At 45.5% G+C, this 24,893-nt stretch overlaps 17 non-coding genes across 17 annotated transcripts; all 17 read right to left on the bottom strand.

The window, feature by feature from the left end:
* Positions 1–3,523: 3,523 nt before the first annotated feature.
* LOC141200060 (U2 spliceosomal RNA) lies at positions 3,524–3,714 on the bottom strand. Its single transcript, XR_012271794.1, has one exon. It is a non-coding gene; the product is annotated as a U2 spliceosomal RNA (small nuclear RNA).
* Positions 3,715–4,835: 1,121 nt separating this feature from the next.
* On the bottom strand, positions 4,836–5,026 carry LOC141200059 (U2 spliceosomal RNA). The gene has a single exon (XR_012271793.1). It is a non-coding gene; the product is annotated as a U2 spliceosomal RNA (small nuclear RNA).
* A 1,120-nt stretch (positions 5,027–6,146) lies between these two features.
* Positions 6,147–6,337, bottom strand: LOC141200574 (U2 spliceosomal RNA). The gene has a single exon (XR_012272291.1). It is a non-coding gene; the product is annotated as a U2 spliceosomal RNA (small nuclear RNA).
* Positions 6,338–7,458: 1,121 nt separating this feature from the next.
* Positions 7,459–7,649, bottom strand: LOC141200058 (U2 spliceosomal RNA). Its single transcript, XR_012271792.1, has one exon. It is a non-coding gene; the product is annotated as a U2 spliceosomal RNA (small nuclear RNA).
* A 1,118-nt stretch (positions 7,650–8,767) lies between these two features.
* Positions 8,768–8,958, bottom strand: LOC141200057 (U2 spliceosomal RNA). Its single transcript, XR_012271791.1, has one exon. It is a non-coding gene; the product is annotated as a U2 spliceosomal RNA (small nuclear RNA).
* Positions 8,959–10,077: 1,119 nt separating this feature from the next.
* LOC141200056 (U2 spliceosomal RNA) lies at positions 10,078–10,268 on the bottom strand. Its single transcript, XR_012271790.1, has one exon. It is a non-coding gene; the product is annotated as a U2 spliceosomal RNA (small nuclear RNA).
* Positions 10,269–11,392: 1,124 nt separating this feature from the next.
* Positions 11,393–11,583, bottom strand: LOC141200573 (U2 spliceosomal RNA). The gene has a single exon (XR_012272290.1). It is a non-coding gene; the product is annotated as a U2 spliceosomal RNA (small nuclear RNA).
* A 1,121-nt stretch (positions 11,584–12,704) lies between these two features.
* LOC141200055 (U2 spliceosomal RNA) lies at positions 12,705–12,895 on the bottom strand. Its single transcript, XR_012271789.1, has one exon. It is a non-coding gene; the product is annotated as a U2 spliceosomal RNA (small nuclear RNA).
* A 1,122-nt stretch (positions 12,896–14,017) lies between these two features.
* LOC141200053 (U2 spliceosomal RNA) lies at positions 14,018–14,208 on the bottom strand. The gene has a single exon (XR_012271788.1). It is a non-coding gene; the product is annotated as a U2 spliceosomal RNA (small nuclear RNA).
* A 1,118-nt stretch (positions 14,209–15,326) lies between these two features.
* Positions 15,327–15,517, bottom strand: LOC141200052 (U2 spliceosomal RNA). The gene has a single exon (XR_012271787.1). It is a non-coding gene; the product is annotated as a U2 spliceosomal RNA (small nuclear RNA).
* Positions 15,518–16,636: 1,119 nt separating this feature from the next.
* Positions 16,637–16,827, bottom strand: LOC141200051 (U2 spliceosomal RNA). The gene has a single exon (XR_012271786.1). It is a non-coding gene; the product is annotated as a U2 spliceosomal RNA (small nuclear RNA).
* Positions 16,828–17,952: 1,125 nt separating this feature from the next.
* Positions 17,953–18,143, bottom strand: LOC141200231 (U2 spliceosomal RNA). Its single transcript, XR_012271957.1, has one exon. It is a non-coding gene; the product is annotated as a U2 spliceosomal RNA (small nuclear RNA).
* A 1,120-nt stretch (positions 18,144–19,263) lies between these two features.
* On the bottom strand, positions 19,264–19,454 carry LOC141200049 (U2 spliceosomal RNA). The gene has a single exon (XR_012271784.1). It is a non-coding gene; the product is annotated as a U2 spliceosomal RNA (small nuclear RNA).
* A 1,119-nt stretch (positions 19,455–20,573) lies between these two features.
* Positions 20,574–20,764, bottom strand: LOC141200048 (U2 spliceosomal RNA). Its single transcript, XR_012271783.1, has one exon. It is a non-coding gene; the product is annotated as a U2 spliceosomal RNA (small nuclear RNA).
* Positions 20,765–21,885: 1,121 nt separating this feature from the next.
* On the bottom strand, positions 21,886–22,076 carry LOC141201310 (U2 spliceosomal RNA). Its single transcript, XR_012272875.1, has one exon. It is a non-coding gene; the product is annotated as a U2 spliceosomal RNA (small nuclear RNA).
* A 1,120-nt stretch (positions 22,077–23,196) lies between these two features.
* On the bottom strand, positions 23,197–23,387 carry LOC141201195 (U2 spliceosomal RNA). The gene has a single exon (XR_012272764.1). It is a non-coding gene; the product is annotated as a U2 spliceosomal RNA (small nuclear RNA).
* Positions 23,388–24,507: 1,120 nt separating this feature from the next.
* On the bottom strand, positions 24,508–24,698 carry LOC141200659 (U2 spliceosomal RNA). Its single transcript, XR_012272373.1, has one exon. It is a non-coding gene; the product is annotated as a U2 spliceosomal RNA (small nuclear RNA).
* Between the last annotated feature and the right edge of the window lie 195 nt (positions 24,699–24,893).

The raw sequence follows: 24,893 nt of genomic DNA, 5'->3' as shown, positions 1-24,893 counted from the left end.
GATTCCCCATCACGTAAACAATTAAAATCTCCTCCCACTAGCAGGGGGGTTGACCCAACACAAAATAATGGCAATATTTCAAGTAAATCCGCCCTTTCCTGCTTCCCAGGAGGAGCGTACACATTTAATAAACGTAAAGAAAGTCCATTAAAAACAAGATGTATTAAAATAGCTCTGCCAGGTATAATTTCAGTCACAGATTGAATGATGGTAGAATGTCCACGGCAAAGTAGTCCAACTCCGGCAGCACGACAGTCATTAGCACCGGACCACACAGAAGCGCCCAGTTTCCAGTCTTCTTTTAAGTCCTTATAATTTAAATTACTCTGTATACCACATTCTTGTAGAAAGCAGAAATCAAAGTCCAATGTCTCTAAATAAGAAAATAAAGCAGCCCTACGTGTAGGGCTCTTTAGGGACCTCACATTTAGTGAGGAGATTTTAAGAGGAACAGACATTAAGAAGAATCAGGATCTGAAGATGGGAAGAAGTCAATACACGGCACCTCCTCCTCCGCATCTCCAGGGGTCAGGATTTGTTTAATATTACCGGGATCTGAAGCAGGCAAAAAGGCATCATCCACTTTTGGCTCCTCATCTGGACCTCGACATCCGTGTTTTCTTTGGATATCAGGTTGCTTTACGTCCTCCCGTTGCCTTTTCAGAGGCTGGGAGCTGTCCATCTTTTCCAAGTCCTGTGCATCTGCAGTCCTCATGGCGGTCTGGTCTATGGAACGGGTGTCATCCCTCTGGGTCGTCTTGTCCTCTGGTCTGGTCACGGAACTACTGCGACTTCTGGTTCGAGGACCAGGGCTCGACTGGGTCTTAGCCGGGTCCTTTTTACTTCGCGCCCTAGAGGTCTCTCTTTCCGACACACTGGTTGATCGATTAAGGAGCGTACCCTTTTTGCCCTTACTCAAGATCACCGATGATGGTGTGGCGAATCTGGGTGCTTGCTTAATCGGGGTACTAGAGGTCTCCTCAGTTCCACATAATGCCGGTGGTGCATTCATGCTGGATGAGGACCCTTCCTCTTGACTCTGAGATACGGCAACATCTAGAGCCAGAACATCGATCAATTCCACAGAGAGCGAACCCTCGGTTAATCTTATGGAGCCCCTACGACCGTCCTTCTGTGGAACTACCAGCGGGCCCTCTGGCGGAGCCGTTGAAGGATTTGGTCCGGACCCGTCAGCGTGCGCCAACCCAGGTCCAGGGGCAGGTGTAGTAATACTCCCTCCGAAGTATTCTTGGATAGTCAGTTAACCTGACTTAAACATGTCATATGTTTTTGACTTTTTGCTCGGACAATTCCTGAAGGCGTGACCTGCCTTCCCACATAGGTTACATACGATCTCAGAGTCACACGTAGCGGAGGTGTGCCCACTCTTACCGCACTTGTTGCAAAAGACTACATGAGCCCTTGTACAATTTTCTCGTGTATGCCCATATTCATGACAATTCCGGCATTGAAGGGGCATTCCTGGGTAGCGTAGGAATCCCCTGACATTACCAATGGCAAAATTAGCAGGCGGGTGGTGAAGACCACCAATGCCGCTCTGATCTGGATGGAACTTCACCAGTTATTTCCTCTTCCCATTCCAGAAGCGCTGGGAGTTGAGGATATCATGTGAGAAGCGCACTGACTTGCAGTAACGCTTCAAAAAGGTTTCGATATCGCCCTCAGAGACGAATGGGCTGTACATGAAGATCACCAAGGGTACTTCCTCTTCACCGTACAGGAAGTCAAAGCTCAGCCCGTTCAGTCTCTCATCGTCCTTGTCCGCAACCATCAGTGCTGCATGGATATTATCACAGCATGATTTAGCCATAAAGGAAATGGTATATCGCCCACGGAATTCCTGATCGTAAAGACACAGGATCTTATCTCGCTCCAGGTGGAAGAACCCAAAAAGAATCTCATGCACGATGTACTGCAGATTCTTCTCATGGCGCTGGCATTCATCCACCATGATTCTAATGGACTGTCGCAGTGGAGTCTCCCCCACCGCAAATCCAAAAGAAAAAGGCATTTTCGGCCCTCAGGGACTAAGCCCTCCCCCAATAGTAACAAGGGAATGAATCCCACAAAAGCAGGAACAAACCCAAGACCGAGGGAGGGGTACCCCAAGAACTTACACAGCCCACTAAGCGATAAAGCTCAGCAAAGGAAAACGCCCTTATTTCCTCGGGTCGCCCCGAAGACAAGACGCGATCGCTCCCCGTTGTCCGGGGACTAAGCCGACCTGCCAATAGCTGCAAGGGGGTGAAGCTCCCTCCGTTAAGAGAGAGCGATCCCCCAAGGCCAACAAGTCGGGTACCCCAGGCACCTCCTAGCCGAGACCAAGGCAGCAACCGTTAGATCACTGTACCTGATCCTAGCCAAAAGGCCGAGAAGCGATAACCAGAATTGGTTTCCGACTACGGTGCCACCCAAGGATTCTGAAAAGTCCATTTGTGGAGATGGCCACCTGGACTCCCGTTAAGAAGACATGCTGTCAACCTCTAGATCCCTCACATGCCTGCACTTTTCGGCTTGCTGCTGCTGCAATCCACGCGTTTTAGATCTGCATAACTCCACCTCTTTTAGCACAGTACCCTCAACCCCCGGCTGTTCCCACCCGCCTCAACACCGTTGGAAGGGAGGAGAACCAATTAAGGCGGGGGGGGGGGGTGGAACGAGCAGCTGTCTACCCTTAGCAGGAGGGTTGCTGATTAATTACCTCTCCTGCTGCTGCTGCTGCTGGCTGTCCAGCAGCAGACTGAAGGTGGCTGCTGCTGTGCGCAGGTATATAAAGGCTCAGAGCCTATTATGACACGCGCAGCCAGCGTTCCATTGCCACATTCCGTCTACTGCAGGCGGGATACCTGGATGGCTGAATGTCACTGAGAAGCTCACAGAGACCGCCATAAGCAACAGTTTAAAAGAATGCCACAGACTAATCAACCAAACTTTTTGGGTTGGTTTCTCTTTTATAGTCTGCAGGCATTAAATGAAAGAAGTCAGTGTTCCAGCAGAGGGAGACAACGTTTCAGAAAAGGCATTGTAGCAAACCAAAAAAGAAATTTTAGGCGCAGCAGAGTAACCAGCTCACATACCTGTTAGCTCAGGTGAGTTTAAAAGGCTGCTGTTGATAACAAGGGCATTTGCTAAATAGATGGTGTGTGTGCAGCAATATACTGAAAGGTCAATTATATTGTGCAGCTTATCTCACCACCTGTAGTTATTTAGGTGAAAGCTCCAAAATGCTTGCCTAATATGTCTGTTTATCCAAAAGGAAGTATAGAGGGAGAGCTAGATAGATAGCATTGCATTACATTACATTACATGGCAATGCAATGCACAGTTGCTGAAGTTGAACCAAAATGAGCTTGTCATCTGGCTTCTGCAACTTTTAACATGAAAAATCCAATGAGGAGAAGAAAAGCAAAGCCAAAGAGTCCATCCCAAAATCCGACAAACAAGCAAAATGAACAAAAAGCATTGAATTCAATTCTTTCTGATTTTAGAAACTGCATTAAAGAAGGGGTGCACCGGTCCTGGAGATACTGCAATACCAGGTCAATGCGTGGAGTGGACAGAGCAAGCTCTTTTTCCATCTCCCTGTTCTAAAAATCCATTTAATATATGGTCCCCAGATAGGGGACGTATCAGATATTAAACTGATAAGAACAGATACTACACTTGATCTTAGCCAAAAGGCCGAGAAGCGATAACCAGAATTGGTTTCCGACTACGGTGCCACCCAAGGATTCTGAAAAGTCCATTTGTGGAGATGGCCACCTGGACTCCCGTTAAGAAGACATGCTGTCAACCTCTAGATCCCTCACATGCCTGCACTTTTCGGCTTGCTGCTGCTGCAATCCACGCGTTTTAGATCTGCATAACTCCACCTCTTTTAGCACAGTACCCTCAACCCCCGGCTGTTCCCACCCGCCTCAACACCGTTGGAAGGGAGGAGAACCAATTAAGGCGGGGGGGGGGGTGGAACGAGCAGCTGTCTACCCTTAGCAGGAGGGTTGCTGATTAATTACCTCTCCTGCTGCTGCTGCTGCTGGCTGTCCAGCAGCAGACTGAAGGTGGCTGCTGCTGTGCGCAGGTATATAAAGGCTCAGAGCCTATTATGACACGCGCAGCCAGCATTCCATTGCCACATTCCGTCTACTGCAGGCGGGATACCTGGATGGCTGAATGTCACTGAGAAGCTCACAGAGACCGCCATAAGCAACAGTTTAAAAGAATGCCACAGACTAATCAACCAAACTTTTTGGGTTGGTTTCTCTTTTATAGTCTGCAGGCATTAAATGAAAGAAGTCAGTGTTCCAGCAGAGGGAGACAACGTTTCAGAAAAGGCATTGTAGCAAACCAAAAAAGAAATTTTAAGCGCAGCAGAGTAACCAGCTCACATACCTGTTAGCTCAGGTGAGTTTAAAAGGCTGCTGTTGATAACAAGGGCATTTGCTAAATAGATGGTGTGTGTGCAACAATATACTGAAAGGTCAATTATATTGTGCAGCTTATCTCACCACCTGTAGTAATTTAGGTGAAAGCTCCAAAATGCTTGCCTAATATGTCTGTTTATCCAAAAGGAAGTATAGATATAGAGCTAGATAGATAGCATTGCATTACATTACATTACATGGCAATGCAATGCACAGTTGCTGAAGTTGAACCAAAATGAGCTTGTCATCTGGCTTCTGCAACTTTTAACATGAAAAATCCAATGAGGAGAAGAAAAGCAAAGCCAAAGAGTCCATCCCAAAATCCGACAAACAAGCAAAATGAACAAAAAGCATTGAATTCAATTCTTTCTGATTTTAGAAACTGCATTAAAGAAGGGGTGCACCGGTCCTGGAGATACTGCAATACCAGGTCAATGCGTGGAGTGGACAGAGCAAGCTCTTTTTCCATCTCCCTGTTCTAAAAATCCATTTAATATATGGTCCCCAGATAGGGGACGTATCAGATATTAAACTGATAAGAACAGATACTACACTTGATCTTAGCCAAAAGGCCGAGAAGCGATAACCAGAATTGGTTTCCGACTACGGTGCCACCCAAGGATTCTGAAAAGTCCATTTGTGGAGATGGCCACCTGGACTCCCGTTAAGAAGACATGCTGTCAACCTCTAGATCCCTCACATGCCTGCACTTTTCGGCTTGCTTCTGCTGCAATCCACGCGTTTTAGATCTGCATAACTCCACCTCTTTTAGCACAGTACCCTCAACCCCCGGCTGTTCCCACCCGCCTCAACACCGTTGGAAGGGAGGAGAACCAATTAAGGCGGGGGGGGGGTGGAACGAGCAGCTGTCTACCCTTAGCAGGAGGGTTGCTGATTAATTACCTCTCCTGCTGCTGCTGCTGCTGGCTGTCCAGCAGCAGACTGAAGGTGGCTGCTGCTGTGCGCAGGTATATAAAGGCTCAGAGCCTATTATGACACGCGCAGCCAGCGTTCCATTGCCACATTCCGTCTACTGCAGGCGGGATACCTGGATGGCTGAATGTCACTGAGAAGCTCACAGAGACCGCCATAAGCAACAGTTTAAAAGAATGCCACAGACTAATCAACCAAACTTTTTGGGTTGGTTTCTCTTTTATAGTCTGCAGGCATTAAATGAAAGAAGTCAGTGTTCCAGCAGAGGGAGACAACGTTTCAGAAAAGGCATTGTAGCATACCAAAAAAGAAATTTTAAGCGCAGCAGAGTAACCAGCTCACATACCTGTTAGCTCAGGTGAGTTTAAAAGGCTGCTGTTGATAACAAGGGCATTTGCTAAATAGATGGTGTGTGTGCAACAATATACTGAAAGGTCAATTATATTGTGCAGCTTATCTCACCACCTGTAGTTATTTAGGTGAAAGCTCCAAAATGCTTGCCTAATATGTCTGTTTATCCAAAAGGAAGTATAGATATAGAGCTAGATAGATAGCATTGCATTACATTACATTACATGGCAATGCAATGCACAGTTGCTGAAGTTGAACCAAAATGAGCTTGTCATCTGGCTTCTGCAACTTTTAACATGAAAAATCCAATGAGGAGAAGAAAAGCAAAGCCAAAGAGTCCATCCCAAAATCCGACAAACAAGCAAAATGAACAAAAAGCATTGAATTCAATTCTTTCTGATTTTAGAAACTGCATTAAAGAAGGGGTGCACCGGTCCTGGAGATACTGCAATACCAGGTCAATGCGTGGAGTGGACACAGCAAGCTCTTTTTCCATCTCCCTGTTCTAAAAATCCATTTAATATATGGTCCCCAGATAGGGGACGTATCAGATATTAAACTGATAAGAACAGATACTACACTTGATCTTAGCCAAAAGGCCGAGAAGCGATAACCAGAATTGGTTTCCGACTACGGTGCCACCCAAGGATTCTGAAAAGTCCATTTGTGGAGATGGCCACCTGGACTCCCGTTAAGAAGACATGCTGTCAACCTCTAGATCCCTCACATGCCTGCACTTTTCGGCTTGCTGCTGCTGCAATCCACGCGTTTTAGATCTGCATAACTCCACCTCTTTTAGCACAGTACCCTCAACCCCCGGCTGTTCCCACCCGCCTCAACACCGTTGGAAGGGAGGAGAACCAATTAAGGCGGGGGGGGGGGTGGAACGAGCAGCTGTCTACCCTTAGCAGGAGGGTTGCTGATTAATTACCTCTCCTGCTGCTGCTGCTGCTGGCTGTCCAGCAGCAGACTGAAGGTGGCTGCTGCTGTGCGCAGGTATATAAAGGCTCAGAGCCTATTATGACACGCGCAGCCAGCGTTCCATTGCCACATTCCGTCTACTGCAGGCGGGATACCTGGATGGCTGAATGTCACTGAGAAGCTCACAGAGACCGCCATAAGCAACAGTTTAAAAGAATGCCACAGACTAATCAACCAAACTTTTTGGGTTGGTTTCTCTTTTATAGTCTGCAGGCATTAAATGAAAGAAGTCAGTGTTCCAGCAGAGGGAGACAACGTTTCAGAAAAGGCATTGTAGCAAACCAAAAAAGAAATTTTAAGCGCAGCAGAGTAACCAGCTCACATACCTGTTAGCTCAGGTGAGTTTAAAAGGCTGCTGTTGATAACAAGGGCATTTGCTAAATAGATGGTGTGTGTGCAACAATATACTGAAAGGTCAATTATATTGTGCAGCTTATCTCACCACCTGTAGTTATTTAGGTGAAAGCTCCAAAATGCTTGCCTAATATGTCTGTTTATCCAAAAGGAAGTATAGATATAGAGCTAGATAGATAGCATTGCATTACATTACATTACATGGCAATGCAATGCACAGTTGCTGAAGTTGAACCAAAATGAGCTTGTCATCTGGCTTCTGCAACTTTTAACATGAAAAATCCAATGAGGAGAAGAAAAGCAAAGCCAAAGAGTCCATCCCAAAATCCGACAAACAAGCAAAATGAACAAAAAGCATTGAATTCAATTCTTTCTGATTTTAGAAACTGCATTAAAGAAGGGGTGCACCGGTCCTGGAGATACTGCAATACCAGGTCAATGCGTGGAGTGGACAGAGCAAGCTCTTTTTCCATCTCCCTGTTCTAAAAATCCATTTAATATATGGTCCCCAGATAGGGGACGTATCAGATATTAAACTGATAAGAACAGATACTACACTTGATCTTAGCCAAAAGGCCGAGAAGCGATAACCAGAATTGGTTTCCGACTACGGTGCCACCCAAGGATTCTGAAAAGTCCATTTGTGGAGATGGCCACCTGGACTCCCGTTAAGAAGACATGCTGTCAACCTCTAGATCCCTCACATGCCTGCACTTTTCGGCTTGCTGCTGCTGCAATCCACGCGTTTTAGATCTGCATAACTCCACCTCTTTTAGCACAGTACCCTCAACCCCCGGCTGTTCCCACCCGCCTCAACACCGTTGGAAGGGAGGAGAACCAATTAAGGCGGGGGGGGGTGGAACGAGCAGCTGTCTACCCTTAGCAGGAGGGTTGCTGATTAATTACCTCTCCTGCTGCTGCTGCTGCTGGCTGTCCAGCAGCAGACTGAAGGTGGCTGCTGCTGTGCGCAGGTATATAAAGGCTCAGAGCCTATTATGACACGCGCAGCCAGCGTTCCATTGCCACATTCCGTCTACTGCAGGCGGGATACCTGGATGGCTGAATGTCACTGAGAAGCTCACAGAGACCGCCATAAGCAACAGTTTAAAAGAATGCCACAGACTAATCAACCAAACTTTTTGGGTTGGTTTCTCTTTTATAGTCTGCAGGCATTAAATGAAAGAAGTCAGTGTTCCAGCAGAGGGAGACAACGTTTCAGAAAAGGCATTGTAGCAAACCAAAAAAGAAATTTTAAGCGCAGCAGAGTAACCAGCTCACATACCTGTTAGCTCAGGTGAGTTTAAAAGGCTGCTGTTGATAACAAGGGCATTTGCTAAATAGATGGTGTGTGTGCAACAATATACTGAAAGGTCAATTATATTGTGCAGCTTATCTCACCACCTGTAGTTATTTAGGTGAAAGCTCCAAAATGCTTGCCTAATATGTCTGTTTATCCAAAAGGAAGTATAGAGGGAGAGCTAGATAGATAGCATTGCATTACATTACATTACATGGCAATGCAATGCACAGTTGCTGAAGTTGAACCAAAATGAGCTTGTCATCTGGCTTCTGCAACTTTTAACATGAAAAATCCAATGAGGAGAAGAAAAGCAAAGTAAAGAGTCCATCCCAAAATCCGACAAACAAGCAAAATGAACAAAAAGCATTGAATTCAATTCTTTCTGATTTTAGAAACTGCATTAAAGAAGGGGTGCACCGGTCCTGGAGATACTGCAATACCAGGTCAATGCGTGGAGTGGACAGAGCAAGCTCTTTTTCCATCTCCCTGTTCTAAAAATCCATTTAATATATGGTCCCCAGATAGGGGACGTATCAGATATTAAACTGATAAGAACAGATACTACACTTGATCTTAGCCAAAAGGCCGAGAAGCGATAACCAGAATTGGTTTCCGACTACGGTGCCACCCAAGGATTCTGAAAAGTCCATTTGTGGAGATGGCCACCTGGACTCCCGTTAAGAAGACATGCTGTCAACCTCTAGATCCCTCACATGCCTGCACTTTTCGGCTTGCTGCTGCTGCAATCCACGCGTTTTAGATCTGCATAACTCCACCTCTTTTAGCACAGTACCCTCAACCCCCGGATGTTCCCACCCGCCTCAACACCGTTGGAAGGGAGGAGAACCAATTAAGGCGGGGGGGGGTGGAACGAGCAGCTGTCTACCCTTAGCAGGAGGGTTGCTGATTAATTACCTCTCCTGCTGCTGCTGCTGCTGGCTGTCCAGCAGCAGACTGAAGGTGGCTGCTGCTGTGCGCAGGTATATAAAGGCTCAGAGCCTATTATGACACGCGCAGCCAGCGTTCCATTGCCACATTCCGTCTACTGCAGGCGGGATACCTGGATGGCTGAATGTCACTGAGAAGCTCACAGAGACCGCCATAAGCAACAGTTTAAAAGAATGCCACAGACTAATCAACCAAACTTTTTGGGTTGGTTTCTCTTTTATAGTCTGCAGGCATTAAATGAAAGAAGTCAGTGTTCCAGCAGAGGGAGACAACTTTTCAGAAAAGGCATTGTAGCAAACCAAAAAAGAAATTTTAAGCGCAGCAGAGTAACCAGCTCACATACCTGTTAGCTCAGGTGAGTTTAAAAGGCTGCTGTTGATAACAAGGGCATTTGCTAAATAGATGGTGTGTGTGCAACAATATACTGAAAGGTCAATTATATTGTGCAGCTTATCTCACCACCTGTAGTTATTTAGGTGAAAGCTCCAAAATGCTTGCCTAATATGTCTGTTTATCCAAAAGGAAGTATAGAGGGAGAGCTAGATAGATAGCATTGCATTACATTACATTACATGGCAATGCAATGCACAGTTGCTGATGTTGAACCAAAATGAGCTTGTCATCTGGCTTCTGCAACTTTTAACATGAAAAATCCAATGAGGAGAAGAAAAGCAAAGCCAAAGAGTCCATCCCAAAATCCGACAAACAAGCAAAATGAACAAAAAGCATTGAATTCAATTCTTTCTGATTTTAGAAACTGCATTAAAGAAGGGGTGCACCGGTCCTGGAGATACTGCAATACCAGGTCAATGCGTGGAGTGGACAGAGCAAGCTCTTTTTCCATCTCCCTGTTCTAAAAATCCATTTAATATATGGTCCCCAGATAGGGGACGTATCAGATATTAAACTGATAAGAACAGATACTACACTTGATCTTAGCCAAAAGGCCGAGAAGCGATAACCAGAATTGGTTTCCGACTACGGTGCCACCCAAGGATTCTGAAAAGTCCATTTGTGGAGATGGCCACCTGGACTCCCGTTAAGAAGACATGCTGTCAACCTCTAGATCCCTCACATGCCTGCACTTTTCGGCTTGCTGCTGCTGCAATCCACGCGTTTTAGATCTGCATAACTCCACCTCTTTTAGCACAGTACCCTCAACCCCCGGCTGTTCCCACCCGCCTCAACACCGTTGGAAGGGAGGAGAACCAATTAAGGCGGGGGGGGGGTGGGTGGAACGAGCAGCTGTCTACCCTTAGCAGGAGGGTTGCTGATTAATTACCTCTCCTGCTGCTGCTGCTGCTGGCTGTCCAGCAGCAGACTGAAGGTGGCTGCTGCTGTGCGCAGGTATATAAAGGCTCAGAGCCTATTATGACACGCGCAGCCAGCGTTCCATTGCCACATTCCGTCTACTGCAGGCGGGATACCTGGATGGCTGAATGTCACTGAGAAGCTCACAGAGACCGCCATAAGCAACAGTTTAAAAGAATGCCACAGACTAATCAACCAAACTTTTTGGGTTGGTTTCTCTTTTATAGTCTGCAGGCATTAAATGAAAGAAGTCAGTGTTCCAGCAGAGGGAGACAACGTTTTAGAAAAGGCATTGTAGCAAACCAAAAAAGAAATTTTAAGCGCAGCAGAGTAACCAGCTCACATACCTGTTAGCTCAGGTGAGTTTAAAAGGCTGCTGTTGATAACAAGGGCATTTGCTAAATAGATGGTGTGTGTGCAACAATATACTGAAAGGTCAATTATATTGTGCAGCTTATCTCACCACCTGTAGTTATTTAGGTGAAAGCTCCAAAATGCTTGCCTAATATGTCTGTTTATCCAAAAGGAAGTATAGAGGGAGAGCTAGATAGATAGCATTGCATTACATTACATTACATGGCAATGCAATGCACAGTTGCTGAAGTTGAACCAAAATGAGCTTGTCATCTGGCTTCTGCAACTTTTAACATGAAAAATCCAATGAGGAGAAGAAAAGCAAAGCCAAAGAGTCCATCCCAAAATCCGACAAACAAGCAAAATGAACAAAAAGCATTGAATTCAATTCTTTCTGATTTTAGAAACTGCATTAAAGAAGGGGTGCACCGGTCCTGGAGATACTGCAATACCAGGTCAATGCGTGGAGTGGACACAGCAAGCTCTTTTTCCATCTCCCTGTTCTAAAAATCCATTTAATATATGGTCCCCAGATAGGGGACGTATCAGATATTAAACTGATAAGAACAGATACTACACTTGATCTTAGCCAAAAGGCCGAGAAGCGATAACCAGAATTGGTTTCCGACTACGGTGCCACCCAAGGATTCTGAAAAGTCCATTTGTGGAGATGGCCACCTGGACTCCCGTTAAGAAGACATGCTGTCAACCTCTAGATCCCTCACATGCCTGCACTTTTCGGCTTGCTGCTGCTGCAATCCACGCGTTTTAGATCTGCATAACTCCACCTCTTTTAGCACAGTACCCTCAACCCCCGGCTGTTCCCACCCGCCTCAACACCGTTGGAAGGGAGGAGAACCAATTAAGGCGGGGGGGGGGGTGGAACGAGCAGCTGTCTACCCTTAGCAGGAGGGTTGCTGATTAATTACCTCTCCTGCTGCTGCTGCTGCTGGCTGTCCAGCAGCAGACTGAAGGTGGCTGCTGCTGTGCGCAGGTATATAAAGGCTCAGAGCCTATTATGACACGCGCAGCCAGCGTTCCATTGCCACATTCCGTCTACTGCAGGCGGGATACCTGGATGGCTGAATGTCACTGAGAAGCTCACAGAGACCGCCATAAGCAACAGTTTAAAAGAATGCCACAGACTAATCAACCAAACTTTTTGGGTTGGTTTCTCTTTTATAGTCTGCAGGCATTAAATGAAAGAAGTCAGTGTTCCAGCAGAGGGAGACAACGTTTCAGAAAAGGCATTGTAGCAACCCAAAAAAGAAATTTTAAGCGCAGCAGAGTAACCAGCTCACATACCTGTTAGCTCAGGTGAGTTTAAAAGGCTGCTGTTGATAACAAGGGCATTTGCTAAATAGATGGTGTGTGTGCAACAATATACTGAAAGGTCAATTATATTGTGCAGCTTATCTCACCACCTGTAGTTATTTAGGTGAAAGCTCCAAAATGCTTGCCTAATATGTCTGTTTATCCAAAAGGAAGTATAGAGGGAGAGCTAGATAGATAGCATTGCATTACATTACATTACATGGCAATGCAATGCACAGTTGCTGAAGTTGAACCAAAATGAGCTTGTCATCTGGCTTCTGCAACTTTTAACATGAAAAATCCAATGAGGAGAAGAAAAGCAAAGCCAAAGAGTCCATCCCAAAATCCGACAAACAAGCAAAATGAACAAAAAGCATTGAATTCAATTCTTTCTGATTTTAGAAACTGCATTAAAGAAGGGGTGCACCGGTCCTGGAGATACTGCAATACCAGGTCAATGCGTGGAGTGGACAGAGCAAGCTCTTTTTCCATCTCCCTGTTCTAAAAATCCATTTAATATATGGTCCCCAGATAGGGGACGTATCAGATATTAAACTGATAAGAACAGATACTACACTTGATCTTAGCCAAAAGGCCGAGAAGCGATAACCAGAATTGGTTTCCGACTACGGTGCCACCCAAGGATTCTGAAAAGTCCATTTGTGGAGATGGCCACCTGGACTCCCGTTAAGAAGACATGCTGTCAACCTCTAGATCCCTCACATGCCTGCACTTTTCGGCTTGCTGCTGCTGCAATCCACGCGTTTTAGATCTGCATAACTCCACCTCTTTTAGCACAGTACCCTCAACCCCCGGCTGTTCCCACCCGCCTCAACACCGTTGGAAGGGAGGAGAACCAATTAAGGCGGGGGGGGGGGGTGGAACGAGCAGCTGTCTACCCTTAGCAGGAGGGTTGCTGATTAATTACCTCTCCTGCTGCTGCTGCTGCTGGCTGTCCAGCAGCAGACTGAAGGTGGCTGCTGCTGTGCGCAGGTATATAAAGGCTCAGAGCCTATTATGACACGCGCAGCCAGCGTTCCATTGCCACATTCCGTCTACTGCAGGCGGGATACCTGGATGGCTGAATGTCACTGAGAAGCTCACAGAGACCGCCATAAGCAACAGTTTAAAAGAATGCCACAGACTAATCAACCAAACTTTTTGGGTTGGTTTCTCTTTTATAGTCTGCAGGCATTAAATGAAAGAAGTCAGTGTTCCAGCAGAGGGAGACAACGTTTCAGAAAAGGCATTGTAGCAAACCAAAAAAGAAATTTTAAGCGCAGCAGAGTAACCAGCTCACATACCTGTTAGCTCAGGTGAGTTTAAAAGGCTGCTGTTGATAACAAGGGCATTTGCTAAATAGATGGTGTGTGTGCAACAATATACTGAAAGGTCAATTATATTGTGCAGCTTATCTCACCACCTGTAGTTATTTAGGTGAAAGCTCCAAAATGCTTGCCTAATATGTCTGTTTATCCAAAAGGAAGTATAGATATAGAGCTAGATAGATAGCATTGCATTACATTACATTACATGGCAATGCAATGCACAGTTGCTGAAGTTGAACCAAAATGAGCTTGTCATCTGGCTTCTGCAACTTTTAACATGAAAAATCCAATGAGGAGAAGAAAAGCAAAGCCAAAGAGTCCATCCCAAAATCCGACAAACAAGCAAAATGAACAAAAAGCATTGAATTCAATTCTTTCTGATTTTAGAAACTGCATTAAAGAAGGGGTGCACCGGTCCTGGAGATACTGCAATACCAGGTCAATGCGTGGAGTGGACAGAGCAAGCTCTTTTTCCATCTCCCTGTTCTAAAAATCCATTTAATATATGGTCCCCAGATAGGGGACGTATCAGATATTAAACTGATAAGAACAGATACTACACTTGATCTTAGCCAAAAGGCCGAGAAGCGATAACCAGAATTGGTTTCCGACTACGGTGCCACCCAAGGATTCTGAAAAGTCCATTTGTGGAGATGGCCACCTGGACTCCCGTTAAGAAGACATGCTGTCAACCTCTAGATCCCTCACATGCCTGCACTTTTCGGCTTGCTGCTGCTGCAATCCACGCGTTTTAGATCTGCATAACTCCACCTCTTTTAGCACAGTACCCTCAACCCCCGGCTGTTCCCACCCGCCTCAACACCGTTGGAAGGGAGGAGAACCAATTAAGGCGGGGGGGGGTGGAACGAGCAGCTGTCTACCCTTAGCAGGAGGGTTGCTGATTAATTACCTCTCCTGCTGCTGCTGCTGCTGGCTGTCCAGCAGCAGACTGAAGGTGGCTGCTGCTGTGCGCAGGTATATAAAGGCTCAGAGCCTATTATGACACGCGCAGCCAGCGTTCCATTGCCACATTCCGTCTACTGCAGGCGGGATACCTGGATGGCTGAATGTCACTGAGAAGCTCACAGAGACCGCCATAAGCAACAGTTTAAAAGAATGCCACAGACTAATCAACCAAACTTTTTGGGTTGGTTTCTCTTTTATAGTCTGCAGGCATTAAATGAAAGAAGTCAGTGTTCCAGCAGAGGGAGACAACGTTTCAGAAAAGGCATTGTAGCAAACCAAAAAAGAAATTTTAAGCGCAGCAGAGTAACCAGCTCACATACCTGTTAGCTCAGGTGAGTTTAAAAGGCTGCTGTTGATAACAAGGGCATTTGCTAAATAGATGGTGTGTGTGCAACAATATACTGAAAGGTCAATTATATTGTGCAGCTTATCTCACCACCTGTAGTTATTTAGGTGAAAGCTCCAAAATGCTTGCCTAATATGTCTGTTTATCCAAAAGGAAGTATAGAGGGAGAGCTAGATAGATAGCATTGCATTACATTACATTACATGGCAATGCAATGCACAGTTGCTGAAGTTGAACCAAAATGAGCTTGTCATCTGGCTTCTGCAACTTTTAACATGAAAAATCCAATGAGGAGAAGAAAAGCAAAGTAAAGAGTCCATCCCAAAATCCGACAAACAAGCAAAATGAACAAAAAGCATTGAATTCAATTCTTTCTGATTTTAGAAACTGCATTAAAGAAGGGGTGCACCGGTCCTGGAGATACTGCAATACCAGGTCAATGCGTGGAGTGGACAGAGCAAGCTCTTTTTCCATCTCCCTGTTCTAAAAATCCATTTAATATATGGTCCCCAGATAGGGGACGTATCAGATATTAAACTGATAAGAACAGATACTACACTTGATCTTAGCCAAAAGGCCGAGAAGCGATAACCAGAATTGGTTTCCGACTACGGTGCCACCCAAGGATTCTGAAAAGTCCATTTGTGGAGATGGCCACCTGGACTCCCGTTAAGAAGACATGCTGTCAACCTCTAGATCCCTCACATGCCTGCACTTTTCGGCTTGCTGCTGCTGCAATCCACGCGTTTTAGATCTGCATAACTCCACCTCTTTTAGCACAGTACCCTCAACCCCCGGATGTTCCCACCCGCCTCAACACCGTTGGAAGGGAGGAGAACCAATTAAGGCGGGGGGGGGTGGAACGAGCAGCTGTCTACCCTTAGCAGGAGGGTTGCTGATTAATTACCTCTCCTGCTGCTGCTGCTGCTGGCTGTCCAGCAGCAGACTGAAGGTGGCTGCTGCTGTGCGCAGGTATATAAAGGCTCAGAGCCTATTATGACACGCGCAGCCAGCGTTCCATTGCCACATTCCGTCTACTGCAGGCGGGATACCTGGATGGCTGAATGTCACTGAGAAGCTCACAGAGACCGCCATAAGCAACAGTTTAAAAGAATGCCACAGACTAATCAACCAAACTTTTTGGGTTGGTTTCTCTTTTATAGTCTGCAGGCATTAAATGAAAGAAGTCAGTGTTCCAGCAGAGGGAGACAACTTTTCAGAAAAGGCATTGTAGCAAACCAAAAAAGAAATTTTAAGCGCAGCAGAGTAACCAGCTCACATACCTGTTAGCTCAGGTGAGTTTAAAAGGCTGCTGTTGATAACAAGGGCATTTGCTAAATAGATGGTGTGTGTGCAACAATATACTGAAAGGTCAATTATATTGTGCAGCTTATCTCACCACCTGTAGTTATTTAGGTGAAAGCTCCAAAATGCTTGCCTAATATGTCTGTTTATCCAAAAGGAAGTATAGAGGGAGAGCTAGATAGATAGCATTGCATTACATTACATTACATGGCAATGCAATGCACAGTTGCTGATGTTGAACCAAAATGAGCTTGTCATCTGGCTTCTGCAACTTTTAACATGAAAAATCCAATGAGGAGAAGAAAAGCAAAGCCAAAGAGTCCATCCCAAAATCCGACAAACAAGCAAAATGAACAAAAAGCATTGAATTCAATTCTTTCTGATTTTAGAAACTGCATTAAAGAAGGGGTGCACCGGTCCTGGAGATACTGCAATACCAGGTCAATGCGTGGAGTGGACAGAGCAAGCTCTTTTTCCATCTCCCTGTTCTAAAAATCCATTTAATATATGGTCCCCAGATAGGGGACGTATCAGATATTAAACTGATAAGAACAGATACTACACTTGATCTTAGCCAAAAGGCCGAGAAGCGATAACCAGAATTGGTTTCCGACTACGGTGCCACCCAAGGATTCTGAAAAGTCCATTTGTGGAGATGGCCACCTGGACTCCCGTTAAGAAGACATGCTGTCAACCTCTAGATCCCTCACATGCCTGCACTTTTCGGCTTGCTGCTGCTGCAATCCACGCGTTTTAGATCTGCATAACTCCACCTCTTTTAGCACAGTACCCTCAACCCCCGGCTGTTCCCACCCGCCTCAACACCGTTGGAAGGGAGGAGAACCAATTAAGGCGGGGGGGGGGGTGGGTGGAACGAGCAGCTGTCTACCCTTAGCAGGAGGGTTGCTGATTAATTACCTCTCCTGCTGCTGCTGCTGCTGGCTGTCCAGCAGCAGACTGAAGGTGGCTGCTGCTGTGCGCAGGTATATAAAGGCTCAGAGCCTATTATGACACGCGCAGCCAGCGTTCCATTGCCACATTCCGTCTACTGCAGGCGGGATACCTGGATGGCTGAATGTCACTGAGAAGCTCACAGAGACCGCCATAAGCAACAGTTTAAAAGAATGCCACAGACTAATCAACCAAACTTTTTGGGTTGGTTTCTCTTTTATAGTCTGCAGGCATTAAATGAAAGAAGTCAGTGTTCCAGCAGAGGGAGACAACGTTTCAGAAAAGGCATTGTAGCAAACCAAAAAAGAAATTTTAAGCGCAGCAGAGTAACCAGCTCACATACCTGTTAGCTCAGGTGAGTTTAAAAGGCTGCTGTTGATAACAAGGGCATTTGCTAAATAGATGGTGTGTGTGCAACAATATACTGAAAGGTCAATTATATTGTGCAGCTTATCTCACCACCTGTAGTTATTTAGGTGAAAGCTCCAAAATGCTTGCCTAATATGTCTGTTTATCCAAAAGGAAGTATAGAGGGAGAGCTAGATAGATAGCATTGCATTACATTACATTACATGGCAATGCAATGCACAGTTGCTGAAGTTGAACCAAAATGAGCTTGTCATCTGGCTTCTGCAACTTTTAACATGAAAAATCCAATGAGGAGAAGAAAAGCAAAGCCAAAGAGTCCATCCCAAAATCCGACAAACAAGCAAAATGAACAAAAAGCATTGAATTCAATTCTTTCTGATTTTAGAAACTGCATTAAAGAAGGGGTGCACCGGTCCTGGAGATACTGCAATACCAGGTCAATGCGTGGAGTGGACAGAGCAAGCTCTTTTTCCATCTCCCTGTTCTAAAAATCCATTTAATATATCGTCCCCAGATAGGGGACGTATCAGATATTAAACTGATAAGAACAGATACTACACTTGATCTTAGCCAAAAGGCCGAGAAGCGATAACCAGAATTGGTTTCCGACTACGGTGCCACCCAAGGATTCTGAAAAGTCCATTTGTGGAGATGGCCACTTGGACTCCCGTTAAGAAGACATGCTGTCAACCTCTAGATCCCTCACATGCCTGCACTTTTCGGCATGCTGCTGCTGCAATCCACGCGTTTTAGATCTGCATAACTCCACCTCTTTTAGCACAGTACCCTCAACCCCCGGCTGTTCCCACCCGCCTCAACACTGTTGGAAGGGAGGAGAACCAATTAAGGCGGGGGGCGGGTGGAACGAGCAGCTGTCTACCCTTAGCAGGAGGGTTGCTGATTAATTACCTCTCCTGCTGCTGCTGCTGCTGGCTGTCCAGCAGCAGACTGAAGGTGGCTGCTGCTGTGCGCAGGTATATAAAGGCTCAGAGCCTATTATGACACGCGCAGCCAGCGTTCCATTGCCACATTCCGTCTACTGCAGGCGGGATACCTGGATGGCTGAATGTCACTGAGAAGCTCACAGAGACCGCCATAAGCAACAGTTTAAAAGAATGCCACAGACTAATCAACCAAACTTTTTGGGTTGGTTTCTCTTTTATAGTCTGCAGGCATTAAATGAAAGAAGTCAGTGTTCCAGCAGAGGGAGACAACGTTTCAGAAAAGGCATTGTAGCAAACCAAAAAAGAAATTTTAAGCGCAGCAGAGTAACCAGCGCACATACCTGTTAGCTCAGGTGAGTTTAAAAGGCTGCTGTTGATAACAAGGGCATTTGCTAAATAGATGGTGTGTGTGCAACAATATACTGAAAGGTCAATTATATTGTGCAGCTTATCTCACCACCTGTAGTTATTTAGGTGAAAGCTCCAAAATGCTTGCCTAATATGTCTGTTTATCCAAAAGGAAGTATAGAGGGAGAGCTAGATAGATAGCATTGCATTACATTACATTACATGGCAATGCAATGCACAGTTGCTGAAGTTGAACCAAAATGAGCTTGTCATCTGGCTTCTGCAACTTTTAACATGAAAAATCCAATGAGGAGAAGAAAAGCAAAGCCAAAGAGTCCATCCCAAAATCCGACAAACAAGCAAAATGAACAAAAAGCATTGAATTCAATTCTTTCTGATTTTAGAAACTGCATTAAAGAAGGGGTGCACCGGTCCTGGAGATACTGCAATACCAGGTCAATGCGTGGAGTGGACAGAGCAAGCTCTTTTTCCATCTCCCTGTTCTAAAAATCCATTTAATATATGGTCCCCAGATAGGGGACGTATCAGATATTAAACTGATAAGAACAGATACTACACTTGATCTTAGCCAAAAGGCCGAGAAGCGATAACCAGAATTGGTTTCCGACTACGGTGCCACCCAAGGATTCTGAAAAGTCCATTTGTGGAGATGGCCACCTGGACTCCCGTTAAGAAGACATGCTGTCAACCTCTAGATCCCTCACATGCCTGCACTTTTCGGCTTGCTGCTGCTGCAATCCACGCGTTTTAGATCTGCATAACTCCAACTCTTTTAGCACAGTACCCTCAACCCCCGGCTGTTCCCACCCGCCTCAACACCGTTGGAAGGGAGGAGAACCAATTAAGGCGGGGGGGGGTGGAACGAGCAGCTGTCTACCCTTAGCAGGAGGGTTGCTGATTAATTACCTCTCCTGCTGCTGCTGCTGCTGGCTGTCCAGCAGCAGACTGAAGGTGGCTGCTGCTGTGCGCAGGTATATAAAGGCTCAGAGCCTATTATGACACGCGCAGCCAGCGTTCCATTGCCACATTCCGTCTACTGCAGGCGGGATACCTGGATGGCTGAATGTCACTGAGAAGCTCACAGAGACCGCCATAAGCAACAGTTTAAAAGAATGCCACAGACTAATCAACCAAACTTTTTGGGTTGGTTTCTCTTTTATAGTCTGCAGGCATTAAATGAAAGAAGTCAGTGTTCCAGCAGAGGGAGACAACGTTTCAGAAAAGGCATTGTAGCAAACCAAAAAAGAAATTTTAAGCGCAGCAGAGTAACCAGCTCACATACCCGTTAGCTCAGGTGAGTTTAAAAGGCTGCTGTTGATAACAAGGGCATTTGCTAAATAGATGGTGTGTGTGCAACAATATACTGAAAGGTCAATTATATTGTGCAGCTTATCTCACCACCTGTAGTTATTTAGGTGAAAGCTCCAAAATGCTTGCCTAATATGTCTGTTTATCCAAAAGGAAGTATAGAGGGAGAGGTAGATACATAGCATTGCATTACATTACATTACATGGCAATGCAATGCACAGTTGCTGAAGTTGAACCAAAATGAGCTTGTCATCTGGCTTCTGCAACTTTTAACATGAAAAATCCAATGAGGAGAAGAAAAGCAAAGCCAAAGAGTCCATCCCAAAATCCGACAAACAAGCAAAATGAACAAAAAGCATTGAATTCAATTCTTTCTGATTTTAGAAACTGCATTAAAGAAGGGGTGCACCGGTCCTGGAGATACTGCAATACCAGGTCAATGCGTGGAGTGGACAGAGCAAGCTCTTTTTCCATCTCCCTGTTCTAAAAATCCATTTAATATATGGTCCCCAGATAGGGGACGTATCAGATATTAAACTGATAAGAACAGATACTACACTTGATCTTAGCCAAAAGGCCGAGAAGCGATAACCAGAATTGGTTTCCGACTACGGTGCCACCCAAGGATTCTGAAAAGTCCATTTGTGGAGATGGCCACCTGGACTCCCGTTAAGAAGACATGCTGTCAACCTCTAGATCCCTCACATGCCTGCACTTTTCGGCTTGCTGCTGCTGCAATCCACGCGTTTTAGATCTGCATAACTCCACCTCTTTTAGCACAGTACCCTCAACCCCCGGCTGTTCCCACCCGCCTCAACACCGTTGGAAGGGAGGAGAACCAATTAAGGCGGGGGGGGGGGTGGAACGAGCAGCTGTCTACCCTTAGCAGGAGGGTTGCTGATTAATTACCTCTCCTGCTGCTGCTGCTGCTGGCTGTCCAGCAGCAGACTGAAGGTGGCTGCTGCTGTGCGCAGGTATATAAAGGCTCAGAGCCTATTATGACACGCGCAGCCAGCGTTCCATTGCCACATTCCGTCCACTGCAGGCGGGATACCTGGATGGCTGAATGTCACTGAGAAGCTCATAGAGACCGCCATAAGCAACAGTTTAAAAGAATGCCACAGACTAATCAACCAAACTTTTTGGGTTGGTTTCTCTTTTATAGTCTGCAGGCATTAAATGAAAGAAGTCAGTGTTCCAGCAGAGGGAGACAACGTTTCAGAAAAGGCATTGTAGCAAACCAAAAAAGAAATTTTAAGCGCAGCAGAGTAACCAGCTCACATACCCGTTAGCTCAGGTGAGTTTAAAAGGCTGCTGTTGATAACAAGGGCATTTGCTAAATAGATGGTGTGTGTGCAACAATATACTGAAAGGTCAATTATATTGTGCAGCTTATCTCACCACCTGTAGTTATTTAGGTGAAAGCTCCAAAATGCTTGCCTAATATGTCTGTTTATCCAAAAGGAAGTATAGAGGGAGAGCTAGATAGATAGCATTGCATTACATTACATTACATGGCAATGCAATGCACAGTTGCTGAAGTTGAACCAAAATGAGCTTGTCATCTGGCTTCTGCAACTTTTAACATGAAAAATCCAATGAGGAGAAGAAAAGCAAAGCCAAAGAGTCCATCCCAAAATCCGACAAACAAGCAAAATGAACAAAAAGCATTGAATTCAATTCTTTCTGATTTTAGAAACTGCATTAAAGAAGGGGTGCACCGGTCCTGGAGATACTGCAATACCAGGTCAATGCGTGGAGTGGACAGAGCAAGCTCTTTTTCCAACTCCCTGTTCTAAAAATCCATTTAATATATGGTCCCCAGATAGGGGACGTATCAGATATTAAACTGATAAGAACAGATACTACACTTGATCTTAGCCAAAAGGCCGAGAAGCGATAACCAGAATTGGTTTCCGACTACGGTGCCACCCAAGGATTCTGAAAAGTCCATTTGTGGAGATGGCCACCTGGACTCCCGTTAAGAAGACATGCTGTCAACCTCTAGATCCCTCACATGCCTGCACTTTTCGGCTTGCTGCTGCTGCAATCCACGCGTTTTAGATCTGCATAACTCCACCTCTTTTAGCACAGTACCCTCAACCCCCGGCTGTTCCCACCCGCCTCAACACCGTTGGAAGGGAGGAGAACCAATTAAGGCGGGGGGGGGGTGGAACGAGCAGCTGTCTACCCTTAGCAGGAGGGTTGCTGATTAATTACCTCTCCTGCTGCTGCTGCTGCTGGCTGTCCAGCAGCAGACTGAAGGTGGCTGCTGCTGTGCGCAGGTATATAAAGGCTCAGAGCCTATTATGACACGCGCAGCCAGCGTTCCATTGCCACATTCCGTCTACTGCAGGCGGGATACCTGGATGGCTGAATGTCACTGAGAAGCTCATAGAGACCGCCATAAGCAACAGTTTAAAAGAATGCCACAGACTAATCAACCAAACTTTTTGGGTTGGTTTCTCTTTTATAGTCTGCAGGCATTAAATGAAAGAAGTCAGTGTTCCAGCAGAGGGAGACAACGTTTCAGAAAAGGCATTGTAGCAAACCAAAAAAGAAATTTTAAGCGCAGCAGAGTAACCAGCTCACATACCCGTTAGCTCAGGTGAGTTTAAAAGGCTGCTGTTGATAACAAGGGCATTTGCTAAATAGATGGTGTGTGTGCAACAATATACTGAAAGGTCAATTATATTGTGCAGCTTATCTCACCACCTGTAGTTATTTAGGTGAAAGCTCCAAAATGCTTGCCTAATATGTCTGTTTATCCAAAAGGAAGTATAGAGGGAGAGCTAGATAGATAGCATTGCATTACATTACATTACATGGCAATGCAATGCACAGTTGCTGAAGTTGAACCAAAATGAGCTTGTCATCTGGCTTCTGCAACTTTTAACATGAAAAATCCAATGAGGAGAAGAAAAGCAAAGCCAAAGAGTCCATCCCAAAATCCGACAAACAAGCAAAATGAACAAAAAGCATTGAATTCAATTCTTTCTGATTTTAGAAACTGCATTAAAGAAGGGGTGCACCGGTCCTGGAGATACTGCAATACCAGGTCAATGCGTGGAGTGGACAGAGCAAGCTCTTTTTCCAACTCCCTGTTCTAAAAATCCATTTAATATATGGTCCCCAGATAGGGGACGTATCAGATATTAAACTGATAAGAACAGATACTACACTTGATCTTAGCCAAAAGGCCGAGAAGCGATAACCAGAATTGGTTTCCGACTACGGTGCCACCCAAGGATTCTGAAAAGTCCATTTGTGGAGATGGCCACCTGGACTCCCGTTAAGAAGACATGCTGTCAACCTCTAGATCCCTCACATGCCTGCACTTTTCGGCTTGCTGCTGCTGCAATCCACGCGTTTTAGATCTGCATAACTCCACCTCTTTTAGCACAGTACCCTCAACCCCCGGCTGTTCCCACCCGCCTCAACACCGTTGGAAGGGAGGAGAACCAATTAAGGCGGGGGGGGGGTGGAACGAGCAGCTGTCTACCCTTAGCAGGAGGGTTGCTGATTAATTACCTCTCCTGCTGCTGCTGCTGCTGGCTGTCCAGCAGCAGACTGAAGGTGGCTGCTGCTGTGCGCAGGTATATAAAGGCTCAGAGCCTATTATGACACGCGCAGCCAGCGTTCCATTGCCACATTCCGTCTACTGCAGGCGGGATACCTGGATGGCTGAATGTCACTGAGAAGCTCACAGAGACCGCCATAAGCAACAGTTTAAAAGAATGCCACAGACTAATCAACCAAACTTTTTGGGTTGGTTTCTCTTTTATAGTCTGCAGGCATTAAATGAAAGAAGTCAGTGTTCCAGCAGAGGGAGACAACTTTTCAGAAAAGGCATTGTAGCAAACCAAAAAAGAAATTTTAAGCGCAGCAGAGTAACCAGCTCACATACCTGTTAGCTCAGGTGAGTTTAAAAGGCTGCTGTTGATAACAAGGGCATTTGCTAAATAGATGGTGTGTGTGCAACAATGTACTGAAAGGTCAATTATATTGTGCAGCTTATCTCACCACCTGTAGTTATTTAGGTGAAAGCTCCAAAATGCTTGCCTAATATGTCTGTTTATCCAAAAGGAAGTATAGAGGGAGAGCTAGATAGATAGCATTGCATTACATTACATTACATGGCAATGCAATGCACAGTTGCTGAAGTTGAACCAAAATGAGCTTGTCATCTGGCTTCTGCAACTTTTAACATGAAAAATCCAATGAGGAGAAGAAAAGCAAAGCCAAAGAGTCCATCCCAAAATCCGACAAACAAGCAAAATGAACAAAAAGCATTGAATTCAATTCTTTCTGATTTTAGAAACTGCATTAAAGAAGGGGTGCACCGGTCCTGGAGATACTGCAATACCAGGTCAATGCGTGGAGTGGACAGAGCAAGCTCTTTTTCCATCTCCCTGTTCTAAAAATCCATTTAATATATGGTCCCCAGATAGGGGACGTATCAGATATTAAACTGAGAAGAACAGATACTACACTTGATCTTAGCCAAAAGGCCGAGAAGCGATAACCAGAAATGGTTTCCGACTACGGTGCCACCCAAGGATTCTGAAAAGTCCATTTGTGGAGATGGCCACCTGGACTCCCGTTAAGAAGACATGCTGTCAACCTCTAGATCCCTCACATGCCTGCACTTTTCGGCTTGCTGCTGCTGCAATCCACGCGTTTTAGATCTGCATAACTCCACCTCTTTTAGCACAGTA

This window comes from Phyllobates terribilis, unplaced genomic scaffold, assembly GCF_046119375.1.
Source record: "Phyllobates terribilis strain yellow unplaced genomic scaffold, ASM4611937v1 Scaffold_108__1_contigs__length_5656254, whole genome shotgun sequence".
Taxonomy (NCBI): domain Eukaryota; kingdom Metazoa; phylum Chordata; class Amphibia; order Anura; family Dendrobatidae; genus Phyllobates; species Phyllobates terribilis.
The sequence above is the reverse complement of the archived record's forward strand: the minus strand, read 5'-3'. Positions and strand labels throughout refer to the sequence as shown.